General features: G+C 40.6%; 1 protein-coding gene across 8 annotated transcripts in view; it reads right to left on the bottom strand.

Moving 5' to 3' along the window:
* SGMS1 (sphingomyelin synthase 1) overlaps positions 1 to 18,971 on the bottom strand; it is a 309,219-nt gene that overhangs the window by 62,297 nt on the left and 227,951 nt on the right. The window contains exon 1 of one of the 8 annotated variants that reach the window (XM_056120606.1): positions 16,097 to 16,180. The exons of 5 other annotated variants lie outside the window; for them this stretch is intronic. The gene's annotated coding sequence lies outside the window, so the exon portion shown is untranslated. Of the gene's footprint in view, positions 1 to 124; positions 174 to 16,075; positions 16,181 to 18,971 lie in introns of those variants that run through there. 2 more of the 8 variants (XM_056120607.1, XM_056120604.1) reach the window with 2 other exon arrangements.

Here is an 18,971-nt window from a genome sequence, read left to right as displayed (position 1 = left end):
GGTCTTAGGTGTGTGATGATTTTACTCAGAAACGCGGCCATGTTTTATGATCTACAGACTGTGAAAGACCGAGTGAGGCCCTGATCCAGCTTAACAATAAAAAAAAACTAACATTAAAGTATACCTTTGTTGTTTAAATTCAGGACTGCCTAGTGTTGGTAACTGATAGCGGGCTGAAAGAAAAGAACACAATTTCTTGGTTAATATAAAAAAATTTTAAATGTTATCCACAGTTAAGTTCACTGAGATAAGAAATACCCACTAGCTGCATAATGAAAGCTTTTTCACTCCAGTGAGTCTACCAAATCTCTTCTAAAACCTACACTTATTAAAAATAAATTTCACTCACTGAGGTAAAAGAAAAACTAATTTAAGGAATATGACCCTGGGGACTAACACCGTGTTTCAAAATTAGCAACAACTCACAGGTCCACATAGGAGAAAGCAAGTTAAGTCTATCTCCGAAAATAAATTTCTAATACTTTGATAGCTAGATGAGATCAAATTATTTTCGGACTACAGAGCATCCGAAAGGGGTAATCTTGAAACTGATGGCACTTTTGGCAGCCTGAAGGCACTGTCCGTGCTCCCACCCTGTTCTATTTCTCTTTCATAAAGGCTCCCCCGCCTGCCTGCTTCCTTCCTTGGATCCTGCAAGTAAACAGAATCAAGGATTCCAAGGAGATGCCTTCACCTCCATGCTCAAAGCATTTTTTAGAAAAATGAAATCAATTACACTGACTCTTAAAATTAGTATTTACTATCATTAGCTTCGTTCCATGATCGTTGATCATGACTTCCCAGTTCTACCTTGATCATTTCACATTTTCCGGGGCCACCTTCACTAAGCTTCCTTGTCGACTGAAGTTAATGGCAACGAAGTTCAGCTGCCTAAAAGAGATGTTCCCTACCCATTAAGCTGGGTTGTGTATTCCCATCGTAACCCAGGCGCTGCTTATTTATATAGCTGTAGCTTTGCACTAAGAATACCACCAGGGGGCAGCAGAAAGTCTCGGAAATGACATCTTCTCTAGGACTTTTCCGGATATACCTAGGATTTTGGGGACACTTTCCCAAAGAGATCCAGGCCCTAAGCAATACAACCTGGTAATGTAATTCTGAGAACACGAACCCTTGTTTTCTAAGCATTGAACTAATGCTTCTTCTATTACACGGTTCCAATGTTCCAATGTGTACTTAGAGACTCTACAATTAGATTTCCATTACCATAGTTTTCTAGGCAAGCAACCCATTTAAGCTAGCCTTCAATCTCACCTAATTAAACCAGGATGTAGAACTTCCAAGAGTACAAGTTTACAATTAAAGTAAAAGTAACTAAAACCCTCCTCAATGGTACAATTAATCAGATTTAATAGTTCCATGGTGGGAAATATCGCTGCCTACAATACGGAACCTTGCAGATGTTTACAAACAGTTTTAAAGGTATGCTGATTTTCAGAGGCTTTATAGATGGGTTTTTCTTGAATCGATAGTCGAAGCTGAGAAACCAGTTGTATTAATTAGAGAACACTGGCACACCTGAGCAATGCAGTTATCAAATGACATGTCCCTATGGCGCCTGGTGCCTGCAATTCCTAAAATGAAACGGCAGTTGTCACTGCTCCCAGTTGTGGTTTTTCAATGCCTCGCTCGTGTAAGGCTCATTTTGCATCATGCTCGCATTTGCATGTATGCACTGACACCGAAGCCACGAAGGAAAAAAAGAGTCAGTTTCACATACAATGAGAACATTATGTTATCACAACCCAAAGCCTTCAAAATCTTGTCAAATAGTCTTAAGTCATAAACTGTAACATCAAAAACTTTAAGTTTTAAATGTCACAGGTTATTTCAGTATGAATGAGAAATGAAGAGCAAGGAAAATACAAATTTAATTCATAAAAGAACAAAACACAAGTCATGGAATCAGAGCTTCGAAAATGATTAAGAACAGCAACTCTGTTCTATGTCTGAAGGAAAATAATTTCTTGATGGGGTGGGAGGGTGGTTGGGGAGTGTTTAAGTTTAACACCTTAATTTGATGTAGTCTAACAGTAGTCCACGTCAAATTAAGAAGCTTTTTACTGTAAAAGAAATGATGACCAGAATAGAAAGATACCATGGATTAGAAAAGAATATGTGCCCACCACTCATCTGACAAAGATTTAATATACAAGGCACATAAAGCACTACAGAACTGAACAAGAAGAAAAAAACAATCAACCCCACAAGAAATGGGCTAAAGATATGAACAGAAAATCCCCCCAAAAAGACACAGAGATGGCCCATAGGTACATGAAAAAATGCTTGACACAGGCTGGAGAGACATTTCAGTACTATCTCTCCTTGCATGCAGCTGACTGGGTTAGATCCCTCATGTTCCATATGGTCCCATGAGCTCCTCCAGGAGTGATTCCTGAGTGCCGAGCCAGGTGGAACCCCTGAGCATCATTGGGTGTCGCATGTATCACCGATCATGAGGGAAATGCAAATCAAAACAAGATATCACCTTGTACCAATGAGGCTGGCACACATTGAGAAGAACAAAAACAACCCGTGCTGGTGGGGATGCAGGGGAAAATGCTTGTGGGAATGTCCACTGGCTCAACCTTTCTGGAAAACAACACGGACACTTCTCAAAGAACTAAGTATCCAACTGAGTTCAGCAATTCCACTTCTGGGCATTAACCCCAAGTACACCAAAACTCTAATTAGAAAAGACATTTGTATTCCTATGTTCATTGCAGCACTATTCACAAAAGACAAAACCTGGAAACAACCCGAGTCCAAGAACTAATGACTGGCTAGGGAAACTGAGGTACAGATACAAAATGGAATACTACTAGTCTCTAAGAAAAGATAAAAACATGCAGTTTGCTGCTACAGGAATGGAACTGGAGGGTATCATGCTGAGCAAAGTTAATCAGGAGAGAGAGACAGAATTATCTCACCTGTAATAACAAATAACTAGAGGCAACAGAGCTTGAGAACTGATCTTAATGTGGATGGAGACAGTGGGGACCAGGCACAAAGCAGTGAGGGACCCCAAGACAATGACAGAGGGAAATGGTTACTCTGGTGGGTTAGGAACTTCATAGGCAGTATTGCAAATTATCAGTACTGCAGATCACAGCGAGCAGGATAAAATTTAAACACATTTATCACCTAAAACTGGCCAATAAAGGCTTTCTAAATTATTCTTGAAAATAAGCTCCTTTATCAGAAAATAAGGGTTAATCTGATGTGTGTCTATTATATACTTTGATCATTTGCTACCACACACACTAGAGGCATTAAGCTATACTATAAAAAATCCTGATGTATTAATAAATTTTGCTTATACTAAAGTTATGTAGATATTATACAGAGACACTTCATTAAAGGAACTTGGCTAAAAGCTGTTTAACAAAGCACTCTGGCCAGAGAGAGACACATCAACTTCACTGAAAATACAGTTCAAAGTTATCTTCCATTTATGATCCAAATGTGCTTTTCTTTTTGGTATAAACAGAGCTAATACTAAAGAGACAAGGGTTAAAATTATTTAAAAAAATTATAACAGTCAAATAACCAATCAATTTAAAAGCAATCACTTATTAAGCACCTGCTATACATAAAGAATTGACCCAATCTGTGAGCTGCAGGAATGCATACACTATGGTTCCTTGCTAACTAGGTCAAACTATTCAAAAACTAAATTCTTGTTCTTCTCTGAACCTGCTCTTCAGCTCAGCAAACTGCAACTTCATCCTATTTGCTCCAGTAAAGACTATTAGCTGGTACATGATTTCTCTCTCTCTCTCTCTCTCTCTCTCTCTCTCTCTCAAGCTTGAGAGTCATTCCCATAAGATTTAAAACACATAATATTCAAAGAAATATCTGTGCTAGACTAATTGGAACTTTTATTCAGACTAACTCCATTTATTATTATTATTATATATAATAATATAGCACAGCGGGTAGGGCGTTCGCCTTACACGCGGCCAACATGGCCGACCCGAGTTCGATTCCTCCGCCCCTCTCGGAGAGCCCGGCAAGCTACCGAGAGTATTCGATATGCCAGACACAGTAACAACAAAGTCTCCAATGGAGACGTTACTGGGCCCGCTCGAGCAAATCGACGATCAACGGGAGGGCCTTTACCTTTACCTTTTATTATTATTATTATTATTGCCTGACCTAAGACTTTAGTGGACTAGTATAGCACCTAGCACAAAATAAGCTATAAGTATTTACTAAACGAAGAATTAATCACTATTAATGTCTAACAAATCTAAGCATTCACTCTTAATTAACAGTTCACGCTTTTTCTGATGACTATTATTCATCATTAAGGAACTTAAATCCAGTATCCACAAGAAGAGTTGCAGAAGACATGAACTTATAGTTGCTTTATTATTTTCATACAATTTGGGAGGAATTTTGCTTCTAAAACTTATAACTATGGAAAAAATAAAACTTATAACTATATGCACTCCTGAAAATAACTGGTAATTCAGAAGGGTGACACAGAAAACATAATGAAGTAGGATATACAGGAACAAAATGTGACCAAAATGTGACCAAAGATGGGAAATAAATATATAAAATACATGCTAAGATTCCATACAGGCCAACTTTGTCACAACTTTTAATAAGAAAATGTGATGTTATTTATTAAATTCTATACCACACTTTATATTCCAGAATTTTTATTTCAGAGAGTCATGTTTGTAGAGTAACAAATGAATAAAAATACATGTTTAAAATATTGAATGCAACCCTGCAGCTCTGTTTATATAGCAAAACATACAAAGTATCTAAACATGCCTTGCACTTGGCCAGCCAGGCCGGCTAGAGTTCGATTCTTCTGCCCCTCTCGGAGAGCCCGTCAAGCTACCAAGAGTATCTCGCCCGCACGGCAGAGCCTGGCAAGCTCCCCGAGACGTATTCGATATGCCAAACACAGTAACAACAAGTCTCACAATGATGGAGATGTTACTGGGCTCGCTTGAGCAAACTGAATGAACAACGGGAGGACAGTGCTATACAGTGCTACACACACACACACACACACACACACACACACTCTCTCTCTCTCTCTCTCTCTCTCTCTCTCTCACACACACACATATATGCACTGAATGAATTAATTTAGGATCTTGGTATATACAAAATGAAGAAGCTATTGAGAAATAGAAATGGAGAATTCGAGTTCTCCATTCTCCATGGACAAGGGAATGTTACTTCCTTCTCAAAAGTGTGTATTTAATAAAAATGTATCAGTCTATGCTTCAAAACAAAAAATAAAAGGATTGGGGCCTGGGGATGTAGCTTTGCTATAAAGCCCTTGAGTTGCATATATGAGACACAGGGTTCCACCCCTAGTACCATAAAAAAATAAAAACAAAAAACTACAAAGATTAGATAATGGACACAAACAAGCAAAACACAATTAAATTAACTCCTAGGCTCTACAAAAACTAGGGCAATTACTAAGAAAAAGGAGATGGCTACAGGTAGAATGGCATGGAGTTGGGCAGCGGCAGTGGTAAGAATCATACAATAGAAGTGCCAACGAAAGGCTTTCCAATTCCTAACGTTACATACGAACCAATACTATGTCGGTCAAATGACTACTAATAAGGAAAATTAGACTATCAACATTGCAAAACAATAACTCTACAAAAAATAAAATACATGAGAAAGAAGGAGAGAGGAAGGGAAGAATGTTGCTAAAGAACTGTCGAGTCCAGTTACCTACATCCTCTAAACTATGAAGAGCTGCCCACGGCAGGCGGCCTGAATTTGCCTTTTGTCGTGTCATTTCCATTCCCCTCCCTCTATGGAAACGCTTGTTGCTCAGGACCTGCTAGACAGTAGCAGTTCTAGAAAGAATAAAAGAAACACAGGAGGGAAGGAAGACCTCCCACACCCTTCCTAAGCTCCACGCAGGCACTGCTGTTGTGTCCCAGTTTTATATTTCTCATTCACCAAGCCCTGACCTTTCAGCGACAAAATCTTGCCGGCAGATTCAGAGAGCCTGTGTATACACCTCAGAAAGATCCACCATGACCCCCCAGAGATGCCTTTCTCTTTCTAGCTGGGATTTGAACAAATTAACACCCAGACTTCAGAAAGCACACCTTTTCTCTTTCCTTTCTCCCTTCCTTGTTCTCTTCTCCTCCTCCTCCTCCTCCTCTCCCCTCCCCTCTCCTCTCCTTTCCTGAAGTTGCAAGCAGTAAAAGCATGACCAGAACAATAACACACCCTAGACATAGATAGGGCTGGCAGTTCCTCAGGAACGCAGATCAGAAGGAGAAGTGGACTTTGCCCAGCTGGTGAGTAGAACCTCAGGAGAAACCTGCTATGGCCGACCTGCCCTCATTCTGCAATGGAAACGCATGTGACCTCCTCAAGACCATGCAAAACCTGCTTCCCAACATTATTCAATTAGACCCCGGTTCACCACCTCCCCATACCAACTATACTATTATTTATTGAAGTGTTTTTAATGCATCACCGTGAGACAGTTTCAGACTTACAAACTTTCCTGATCATGTTTCAGTCATACAATGATCGAGTGCCCACATCCCTCCACCAGGGCCCATTCCCCGCCACCAATGTTCTGAATATCCCTCCCGCCACTCCTACCCTTTCCAACCCCCTGCCTCTGTGTCTTCTCTATACAAGATTGTATCCGTGGAAACAAGCTTAGTGTACAATTTATTAAAAAAGATGAATACTCAAATGTATATGCAGCTGAGAATTTACATTAATGGCATGTAAACGTTTGAGAGCAGTGTACTTCATGAAAAACACTTTTGAGAAAATGTACTGAGGTACTAGAAACTTAGGCAGCCGCCAATTCAAGAGCTGGGTGCCACTAGATGTGACCACAAAATCTTTTGTTGCTAACTTAAAAAAAAAAAGAATTAAAAAAACTTAAAAGGAGGTCATAGTAAGTACAAAGCAAGGAAAGTAAGATAAAAGTCCTTTTGTGAACTTTTGTTACTGTTTCTCATTTAGAAAGAATTTTTTTAGTCTAAGAGAACCATTTTGTTCTAAATGTCAATGTTACTGTCAATGTCATTTATTTATTATTTGGGGGGGTGGGGGTTACAAACCAGCAGTGCTCAGGGTAAACTCTGTACCACTGAAATGTACACTTAAAAATGATTAAGATGGAAAAATCATGTTACATATATTGACCATAAAAATGTTTTGACAAAAGCAATTACACACAATTATAAATGATCTTCTTGGAAAATGTCTAAGGATGTGAAAAAAGCTACCTTAACCAATTATTCATTATATGTATGAAATAAAGACCACAATAATGTCTTACATATACTGAACAGAAACTTGTGTGTATATGCAAATATATATAGATTGATAGGTAATACATACATAAAAAGCTATAAACATAATTAAATGTTTTCAAGGCAGAGGCTGTCCCCAACACAAATTCCATGACCCCATTCCAATTAAAAAACAAAACAAAACGAAACAAAACCCTCAATATACACCTCTTCCTCTATAATCAACAGCAATTGAGTGGAGAAGCCCAGTGAGCTCCCAGGCTAAATATAGCAGACAGATCTAAGTTACACTTCCTTTCAAAACAGCCCTGAAATAGTCTGGTCTTATGAAACTACGTTTCCTAAGCCTATCACCCGGGCCTTTATTTTATGAGTTTTGAGTTTTATCAGATGGCCACAGGAATGACATACTATTAAAAATAGCACCACCACAAGCTCATGGAGGCACTATTTTGGCAAGCAGCAACTTGTTTTCTGCATTTCTGTGAAACACCTAACACATGCAAATCAAAATAACAAAGGCCAAAGTCTTTAGAAGCAGGTTATTAACTCCAGGAGTCAGTCACACAATACACAATAGATTCTTATTAAGCAGGAATGTGAGTGTTTTAGTGGTTTATTAGGTTATAATTAATTATGTTCTGTTGTCCCTCGTCACAGATGTAGTTGGTACCAAAAGCCCTTTCCCAGCTGGGGGTGGGGGTGGGGTGTTGCAGTATCTGTGTTGGCCAGACAAAGGATGTGGGTTAAGGAGACAATGCCCTTCCCCATTCTGGACCAGTTCTCTTCCCTCTTAGGGGCAGGAAAACCAAACCGAGGCACTGCAATTCTAACCAGCCCATCCTAGCCACAGCTTACCTCACTAGGACAAGGTGCCAACGCAAGGCCCTATATCATCTCCTGGGCCCAAGACGTGAGATTATAAAAGCCCTCTCCAGGCATGCCAACTTGGTGGATGATCCTGGTTTCTCCATCTATAGCATTTGTTACTCTTGGCCCAGGGAAATAAACCTGCTTTTCCTAAGAGAAGCTCTGCTGCGTAAGTCTCTTTGCACCACAAAACCCACTAGCTGTGGAAATGTTCCCATTGACAAATCTGGTGCCAAACATGGGCAAGAGTCACAGCAACCAGTGTCGGCAGCCAGGGGGAACCAGTGCAGAGCAAAGGGGGCCCACTGCAGAGGCTCTGCTCTCCATCTCTTGTCCTTACTGGCTGGACCATGGGTCAGTCAGACTTGCCATTTTGATGGGAGCCGAAAAGTCTGTCTGTCCTTTGGTCTGCTGGACTGTTTTCTCTCCCTCTTCGTCTGCTACATCTCTCTGGTTCCAGGACCTGGAAAGTTCTGGTGGGCTTTTTCCCCTTCTCCCCACAGACTTGACCAAGACTTGACCAACTCTGATGAAGTAGAATATTGGTTTGGTCAACCTACCACTTCCCTTTACCACTAAGTCCAAGGAAAGCTGGAGACGTGAGTTGCCCTCAATTGGGAGAGCAAGTATGAGGTCCCGCCTGTCAAGTCTGCACTCCTGCCTCCCCTTCCCCATTTTTAATGAACAGAAGTACTGCAATTAAAGTATAGGAAACTAAGACAAAACCATTTCAACTTAATTTCCTTGTGTTAACAGCTTAGATAATTACAGTTCAGTTACCAAAACCAGGCATTAATTCCGTTAGACTATGCATGAATAGATATATCACCTAGATTTCACCGATTTTCCTCCTAAAGTCCTTTTTATGCTCTGACAGTGATTACTTGAGTTTTCTCCTTATGATCCTTCAATGTGTGTGGCAATTCCTCAGTTTTTCCTTCTTTATTTGACACTACCAAAGAGCACCCGGCCGACCCAGGTTTGATTCCTCTGCCCCTCTCAGAGAGTCCGGCAAGCTACTGAGAGCATCTCGCCCACATGGCAAAACCTGGCAAGCTACATGTGACATATCTGATATGCTAAACACAGTAACAAGAGTCACAATGGAGACGTTACTGGGCCGGCTCGAGCAAATCGATGAAAACGGGAGGACCATGACAGTGACCAAAGAGCACTATTCTGGGGCATCGCTTTTATTTTGGGCTTCTTAGATGTTTTCTCATTGTTGGAGCTATGTATTTTGAGCAAGCATACCCCAGAAGTCCTGTTATCTCTGATTTAGTGCATCACAGAAATGGGTACAATGGGTACACAATGCCCAGAGGGTTCATTTCTAGCAATGCTAACCTGGATTTTTGCTAAGTTGGTGAGTTCAGAAAGTGGTGTAAGCAGCAGTTCTGGAACACAGAAAGTCTTCAGTAAATGACAGCTAATGTTAAAGTTCAGACGACGAAGAGAACTTCTGGAATCAGGTTAGACTTGCTGGATCTAATGCTCATTCCACCAGTATCTGCCATGTGACCTACCACAAGCACTTTAACTCCAAATTTCCTTCAGTGTACAATAAAGACAAACTACCTGTGAAGTTATAAAGTGGTAATTAAGTTGTTAAGATAATGAAGACCAGGAATGTCAACATAGTACCTGGAATTTGAGTGTTACACCAAACCACTGCTATTACCTCCCCCCCCCCCCCATTTTTGGGTTGCACTGGCTGTGCTCAGGGCATACTCCTGACTCTGAACTCAGGGATCATTCTTGGATTGGCCACGTGCAAGGCAAATGCCGTACTCACTGTTTATCGCTCTGGCCTCTATTCTTACTTTTTTAAGTGAGTGACTCTTTTTCTTCAAAGTAAGCACCATGACTTAAAGAAACCAAAAAATCAAAGACAAAAGGTGAATTTGGGGGGCATTCTGAGAGTAGGTAGGAAAGATGCCAGAAATGGGAAAGCACTAGAGAACCAACAGTACCTGGCTTACTCCAGCGCATCTCTCCTCTGGAGACTCGGCACCACAGCAGAGCCTGAATGCAGAAGCCGTCATGCTTGATTTCGAACACATTAGCCACAGCATGCAGGAGCCAACTCTCTGCAATTAGCTCTGGGTTCTCTCTCGTTTATTCCCTTGTAGAACCAACACCCTCTGCTTGCTGGGAACTCTCACAGAGATTTTAGGCTGTGACACAGGACATCAAAATAGGATCGGAGCCATAGTATAGTGGGTAGCACATTTGCCTCGCATGCAGCTGACCTGGGTTCGATCCCCAGCTTCCCATATGATCCCAGAAGCACTGCCAAGAGTAATTCCTGAGTGTAGAAGAATAGCCCCTGAGCATCACCGGGTATGACCCCCCAAAAAGCAAAAAAAGAGAAGAAGAGTTCTCCAGCTGTTTCTATTGTTATACTTGAGTGTAGATTAACTAAGAGGGCAACCCTAGGACACCTGTAATATAAAAATTGTCAAACAACAGCACCTTAAAAAAAATAGAAACCTAATCCTGAAGAAGCCAAAAGAGAACGTTCACTTAGAACTAACCCTCAGGCTGGGGCAATGGCTCTTCAGTGGAGCTGTTCCTGAGTAAGGCTCTGGGATCAATCCCTGGCACTAAAAAGCAACACAAAAACTAATTTCTGGCCCTCTGAAATACAACGGCAAGAAATCAAACACTTTTCACTATAGCATGTGAAGAGTCATAAAACTAATTACTGAGCCACCGCCTGTGTGGTTATTCCTGTTCTAGAAAGCCACGTCATTATTTAGTAACATGGGAGAGTACAAAGATGGGCTGTGCTATGGTTGCGTTACTTCACAGAGATTAGGTGCAATTATAAAACATTAAAGCACTGCCACGTATTCAAGTAATTAGAAAATCAGTCTGTACACAATGCCCTTCGAGGGGATACTGTTATTACTCAGGAAGCCCCACAACTATTCAACCTCAGACACTAAGTTAGCAACCTAAATTCCCTCACCCTGTGGCACTCTGGTAAGTAAGGCTTATTACTTTCCTGCTCTCTCACTTTCTGCTCCTCCTCTCAGCAAGGAGGGGGATGAGATCAGCAAACACTCCTGAGAGCAGATAAGAATCTAAGCTTTTGCTTGCAGAAAACAGAGTCGTTCTTCGTTCTCTGGCAAGGGCTGAGAATCCCTACTGACACGAGAGGACCTAAGCCCCAGAAGTGAAGTGAGACACTCCAGGCCTCATCCTAGGGCAAAGCTATCCAGAGCATTCCGCCTCCAAGTTGTACTGCTATCACTTCCCTTCAAACCACAGGGAAAGCTGATAGCAATTTCTGGCGCCTATTCTCAGTTCCTCAAAATGAGGTGTGCTTGTTATCAAGAACTGATGCTTCTCCCTTCTTTCCCTTTGATTCCAGAGTCATCACACTGTGGGTTAACACCGTTCTCCTCTGGGAAAGTCTCCAGTGCAAGGGTCCCCCTCACTTCCTCTGCTCTCGGCCCAGGCCGACAAGGTCCCCACCTGTGCTCTATTAGCTAGGTGACAACTGAGCTGCAGATACAACTTTCCTTCTGGTCTCAGAGTGCCGCCCGAGGAGTCTTCAGTGACACTGTGCACAGAAAAGTCCTGTGTAAAAGTCACATCTGTAGCCATAAGTGTGGCCTCAAGGAATGAGCTGAACAAGGAGGAAGCTGAACACAGTTTTCTCCCTCTTAATCATTTAGGCAAAGGTGAAAAAGATGACTGAGGTCTATTTTAGAGAGCTCCCAGGTCATTCCCCTTTTCCAAGTTAAAAAACAACCCCTGTACTAGGTCACTCATGGCACCCCATGTCTCAAGCCCTCGGGAGATAGTTGAAGGATGAAATCCAAATATCTGATTTAGATGTGCTTGTGGCAAATGAAAGACCTTATGCAGTTTCTTTCATCAAAACGATTTCTGACCCTGTAAATAATTTTGTCATGGACCGAGACAGAGCCATCCATCTAGTGCGTGAGGCCTGAGCTCTCACTCAATGTGCCTAATCTATCAGTGCCAGTCTAGTGGCTCCCAGGCACCTGAGGGGATTGACACAATGTCCAGAATTAAGAACTGGATGCCCCTGAGGTGTGAGATCTCAAATGTTGATTACATCACTGGGACGAAGGTAACATCACATCTAAGAACTGATGTGTCTAGAAGAGACATTTATTTATACTGAGGAATCTACCAGAATACTGATATGTAGTGTGAAACCCCAACTTTACAGAAATGAGTTAAAATGGTAGTTTTTAATCCAGAGGTTATGGGCAAGGAGAATCAGAGAGATATAGGCCAAGGTTATAAGCTTTTAGTTCCAAGAAAAAAGTTCTGAGGATACAGATGGAAAGAGTGACCACACAGCAGAATTCCTAGAGTTGGGAAGGCAGCACTCCACACTTGAAAGCTGCTGAGGATGGGTTTGCAGGGAGTAGAATGGGGCCTCCTGACTGGTGCTCAGGAGTCTGGAGTTACTCCTGGCAACACCTTCAACAAGACCAGCAGTTCAGGGCCACAGTCTGGGGAGGAGGTGGTGCTCGGGCCCTGCGGTGTGGTGACCACCATGGACAGTCTGGCAGTGCTCAGGGGCTGCCAGGGCCATACCTGGCAAAGCTAGGGGTCCTTCAGGGGCACATCAGGCAATGCTTGGGGGCCTCCTGCCTGTACCCCGTGATGTTCGGGTGACTCTGCTGGGGGTGGAAACTCTTTAACTCCTATACTACCTCCAGGACCCTGAGAGTAGATCTTGAACAACACTCTGTACACATTAAATAAATAATAATTTTATCAATTATTCCTCAATAAATATTTTTACAAGACAAAAAAATCCCTCCACTTATAAAAGCATTAATATTCTCCCTGTGAAAAATTCAAACAGTACAAAAATATATCCAAGTTAGACAGGCATGAGAAGGAAGGGAAGAAAGGAAAGGAGAGAGCGGAGGCAGATAGGAAGTTTTTTTAACCTTACCATGCTTCTGAGATAACCAAGGCTAACAATCTTACAACTTTCTCTGGGCTTTTTAAAAATGCAAGACTTATTGTTAAACAAAACAGAAAAGAAATTAGTATATTTATTGTATTGTATAATATTATCTGTGGAAGATACAATGAAGGAAGGAGTTTCACATTATTTGCTTATACTCTTCTCTCTCTACACACACACACACACACACACACACACACACACACACACACACACACACCACTCGGAGGTTTCAGAACAAGGAATCAAGAAATGAACCTGGGTGGTACGTATACTTATCAGGGTAAACTGCTAAGTGAAACTGAACCATGGAAACAAAATGTGCTACCTATCTAAGTATTAAAGACAGAGGGAAATGTTTTTATGAAAAAGCCCTAATCAATGTCTGGCACAGGATGGACAGTGAAGTGATAATACAGAATTAAACACACAGATGAATTTATCTACTTTAGCCTAACACAAACCATGCTGTTTACATGGTACATGCTAGCTTCAATAACCAACCTAAACATATTCAGTAGCACCCAATTACTGATAAGAAAAGGCAGCCACAATCAGTTCTCACGGGAATGGTACAAATGGTATAGAAACTACCTAAGAAAGAGGCAAAGGTATTAACTACCATTCTGAACATTTGAAGTGACAGAACAACAGGTGGGGTACTTGCCTTGCATGCCATCAATCTGGGTTAGATCCTCAGCATTCCATATCATACGGTCCCCTAGGACCACCAGGAGTGCTACTGAGTCCAGAGCCAAGAGGAAGTCTGGAGCACCACTGCTAGATGTGGCCCCAAAACACAAAATAAATAAGCAAAGACTCCTATATGCTGAGGGTAAACATCATTATGAAAATCCTGCCTTTGCATAGGCCTAATGGACTCATTAAAATAAAAGAGAGAAAAATTGTAAGCTGTAAAGTTTAACTTAAGCAACATGGATATTTTGTGGTTTGCTTGCTTTTCAGTCATTGTTATATTCATTAAAAAAGAAATACTGTCTTTGCCCAAAGTGTCAAGGAATAAATATTTATCATGCTACAGCATACCTCTTGACCTACCATCTCATCCTGCAAAAACTCAAACACAAAAATTTGAAAGTCAGATTCAAGTTGAATCTTCAAATATACACAAATAGGGTCCATAAAAGCAAAGGGCTGTACACTAAGGTCATATGGTCAACATTGGCAAAGCTGCGAGAGCCATTTCTCAGCAGGATCATAAGATCTGGATGATTGTTGCCTTAAGATATTTCTCCCCACCTCCACCCACAAAATCCACCCACTACTGCCCCCCCGCCCTCCCCCCTAAGTAAAAGCCCTCAGATTTGTCATCGAGATTGAACAGCTCAAGCTATCTCCAAAACTTTTTTTTTGGGGGGGGGAGGGGGTTAAGGCCATCATCCTAAAAGGTGAATTCAGTCAAGTTATGTCCTCATAACATAAAAACTCTAACAAGCCCAGTATCTCATTAGACTTTGTATTAAGTTGTTTTGTTTCATTTATAAGCAAAACTGTTCTAAGCACTTGGTAATTTTGGCTATTCCATCTGCCTACTGATTGACAGCCAAATTGAAGGTGTGTTTATCTGTTAAAACTAAAATGTGAGATTTGACTAACTAGCCATTTTGATAAATTTATATCTAAAAATATCATAGCCTACTGACTCCATAAAACACATCCCTGGCCGCAATTTTTGGTGACTTAATTTTTTTCAAAGAAATATTGAAAATTAGATGACCCCCATATGTAAAGAATTCCTTTTATAATAAACAATTCCTTGAGTGTAAGCAGAGAAATTATGAAAATATTTGGCACTTTCATATGCATGTTTTAAATAAAATGCAAAAATCATTTTTTATGAAATAACACTTGGCAGCAGGCAAGACAATTTAAAACAAAACAACTTTCAGTGAAGAGAAAAAAATCTCTGAGAGAAATGTAATTTGAGAGGGCATATCTCTAAATAAAGCATAAACTCTGAAGAATCATTCAATTCCCTCAGGAAATCTGGACCAATAATGTCTATTTCTAGATTTTTTTTAATGAGAAATTTTTTTGAGGGTAGGAGGTATGGAGTAATGTCTGACTAATTCCTAACCCGGATCAATATTTCTAGTTCCTAAAGGAAGTTTCGGTATTTTTGGCTACAATGAATTAGACTGTGTCATAAAAAGTAACTGGCTGTCGGGAGGAGACTGGAGTTGAGAGAGCCATGGAGAAAAGTGGAAACCAAAAGGATGGAGGAGAGAGAGCAATGGGGATGTAAGGAGTGAGGAAGTTCTCAAAAAGTCCTGCTGCCCCAGCACAACCTTCAAAGAGGGACACCAACCAATCAGAATGAGTACCTCCTCAGGTATCTTGCCTGAGGTGGCAAGAATTTCACAAATATTCAACATAACAAGGTTCAAGTACAAAAGTAGAATGTCTATTTCACAACCCATTCCACAGTGAGTCAAAAATCATTCACAACAGGAAGTGTGTTTAGGCTAGAACCTAAAAGAAAGACCTAAATCATATTTACTTTTCATCCTCCAACTGTTCTTTTGACTTAATTGGGCAGAATTTTCTACCTTTCCTTGCTCACAATGCTATTATGGAACTTGAGTATGACAAACAACAGAAACTTTCAAAAACCAGGAAATGCTGTACAAATGGACTGTGGTGGTTCTCAAAAGGTGAAAAAAAAAATAAAGAATGGAAATTTTATAAAAAATTGAAGTGCCAATATTTTTCTCTCAAAAACTCACAAACCCACAGAAATAATAGGTAATTACAGACCCATAGGTCTTTGCCTCTCTCCTTAAGGGAGTCCTACTATCCTAGGTTATAGTTTTTATACATATTTAATAAAAAATACAAGTCATTATGACTTAGATTTTGGTTACTCCCTTTAAACACAACATTAAAAAACAAAGGCCTAGCCTTTCACATAACTCACCACAGGAAGTTGTAGTCATACCTCTGGGAACTGCTAATATCTGTGAACTTCATATCAGTAGAGCTGTCCTCAGATCCCTTAAGGCCGGCACAGCAAACACCATGCAAGAGAACTTTTTTCAGAAGAGCACAGCTTTATTTATCTCCAGGGCACAGCCCAAGAATTATTCAATAATGAAAAGAGTCAACAGATTAAAAACAAATAACTCAAGAGCAAACACAAGGGGAAAAAAAAGCAATGGTCTAAAATGGTCTAAAGTCTAAAGTTTGCCTGAAAGTCCAGGAGGAGAAAGAGTGAGAGAACAAGAACCACAGAAAGTTGCTGACTATTAATGCTGGGTGACAGGATGGATACTTCATTTTGCTTCCCAGTACTAGACAGTTTTAAAATGTGTCTTAAAAACTGTGTTAAGGGGCAAGGGAGCTAGCTACAGGGCTGGAGCACAGGTTTTACATGTGGGAGGCCCCAGTTCAATCCCTGGCACTGCATGGTTCCCTGAATTCCATTGTTACTCTGACTTCCAAGTTGAGAGCAGTGCCTAAGTCTTGCTGGGTGTACCTCACTCTCCAAAAAAACACCCCAAACATTCCCCTAATGTTCTCTGAGCCCAAATTCAGTGTGAACTCAATTTGTTTTAAAAATAATACACATATTAACAAAGAGCACCCACGAACAAACAAACAAATAAACACCCCTAATACTGATGCTGGGTGGTAGACTGACACCAACAAGTTAGCAGATTTCAAACACGTGAACAGTGAGCCACTATTCACAGTGTAAAATAGCTCTTTTAACCAACCCTCATGCAGTCACTGACTTTTCCTAAAGCATCACCTCTATTTACTTACTCTGAGAAGTATGCACCTTGACGATTAAATAAACACGTGCACCATGGAATTACCCACCTCCTACATAACTTAACCATACAATGCCAAGTTCCCTAAACAAAGTGAGGCCTGGCACAGGGAAGTGCATCCAAATACCATTTGCCTAGTATGCGACAAGGCAGGTGGGCACAGCTTTTGTCCATTAGCTTTTCCTTCAGAGAATAAAGACATGTCCAGTTTCTTTGCCTAAAGAGATCAAGTCTAGTCAACAATATACCTAGATATAAGGCAAAGATATCCCACTCTGACACTAAGGAAACCTTGCATTAGACTAATCACAAGAAGCCAAGCCCTGCTGCAGGCCAGGAAAATATCTGAGGAAGATACCTAGGGGAGCGCTCCTATGCTTAGAGGATCTACATGTGAGGCCAGGGCTTGAATTCAGATAAACCACATGCAAGGGACGCGCCTTACCCGCTTACAATCTCTCCAGCCCTTTGGATTTATTTTTTATTTTCATTTAAGAGTGCCGCACTGCCATTTGTACAGACCTCTTTTAAGACTAAATTATCTAAGGGCTGGAGACCTAGTACAAAGAGATAACACCTTTGGGTGTGACCCAACAACAAACAGAAAAACGCTCAAACCAGTCTGAGCAAACTCAAAACACAACACTGAGAGTTACATATAACTTAATAGCAAATTAATTTCCTTAGTAGATAGGATTCTGGGTCAAGCCTGGACAATTTCTGCTCTGGCATGTATCATAAAATAAGGTACAGAACATATCAGCAGTGCCCGGAATATGACGGCACCCACATTTTTCATCACTGACTCTTGTGTTTTCTGTAGTACGATTTCACATGACTGACGAAGGACATCGTGTTTTAGGATTCACAAAATAGACTCCCGAGTTCTTGTCTGTATGAATAATGTTTTGTCTTTTTTTTTTTTTTTGGTCATACTCAGCAGTGCTCAGGGTTGATTCCATTTTCTCTGCTCACAGATAGAGCTCAGAAGGACCATATGGAGTGCCGGGGATAGAACCCATGTCTGGCGCCTCGCTCACTGTACTATCTCTCCAGCCCTGCACTGGGTCTTAGGTTCAGTGGAGCTGTATAGTTATGCACATTTGCCTCAGAGATTCCTGGCGGTGGCTAAATTAAAAACGTAAGACTCAAATTCTTCATAAAATAGGAACAAGCCAGCTAAGAAAAGCAATTTTTCTCTTGAAAGCTCAGAGAAGAAAGATATGAAAATGGGATGTAAATAATTTCTCACTTTACACTAGAGGGTTGGCTTCTGTGGCAGTCCCCCCCCTTTTGATTTTTTTACTACCTCTGTGCCCTGAGCATCCCTTGGTGTGGCTCCTCCAAAATAATAAATAAATCTGAAGAGATGGAATATAAATATTTTTGCAGTGAAAAACGTAAGTTCTTATAGCTGTTCAGAACCCTTGCTTCAATCTATATCTACTTTAACTTCTGGATCAGGAAAGCAAATCAAGTTTAACTCCAATATTCAGGAAGAGAATCAAAGTTATTTTTGTTCTAGGTTTTTGTTTTTATTCAACTCCAAAACATTTAGTGAGTAATAACTGGTGTGAAACTTTCAGTCTTACTGAAAAAGTAAAAATAATTACATTAATCACTTCTTAATGTCAAGAAATGAACCAAATGAAAAAACTGTCATATCAGCTTATTATACTTTCTGGATTAATTAACATAAGGAATAATGTTAAATGCTGCATGGAACTCCTTTTGCTTTCATGTACTAAGAAGACTTTGGCAGAAGCATCTAAGTGAGCTGGAAGTTTAGTCTCACAACTAACAAAAGAGTTTATCCCTTTAATCAAAAGATTTATAAATATCAAAGTCCTGAGGTTTTCTTAAAATTTTAAACATTTAAAGAACTGTAATTCACGAAGTTATTGATAGTTGAGTTTGAGGCATATAACATTCCAACAAGAATCCCATCAAATTTCCTCTACCAACTTTCCATATTCCATCCCCACTCCCAGTCTCACCTCATCCCACTCTGTATCTAGAATGTCACAGGTATATCCAACG

This window comes from Sorex fumeus, unplaced genomic scaffold (genome assembly GCF_029834395.1).
Source record: "Sorex fumeus unplaced genomic scaffold, SorFum_2.1 ptg000043l, whole genome shotgun sequence".
NCBI lineage: Eukaryota > Metazoa > Chordata > Mammalia > Eulipotyphla > Soricidae > Sorex > Sorex fumeus.
Note: the sequence above shows the minus strand (reverse complement) of the source record. Positions and strands in the feature narration are given on the sequence as shown.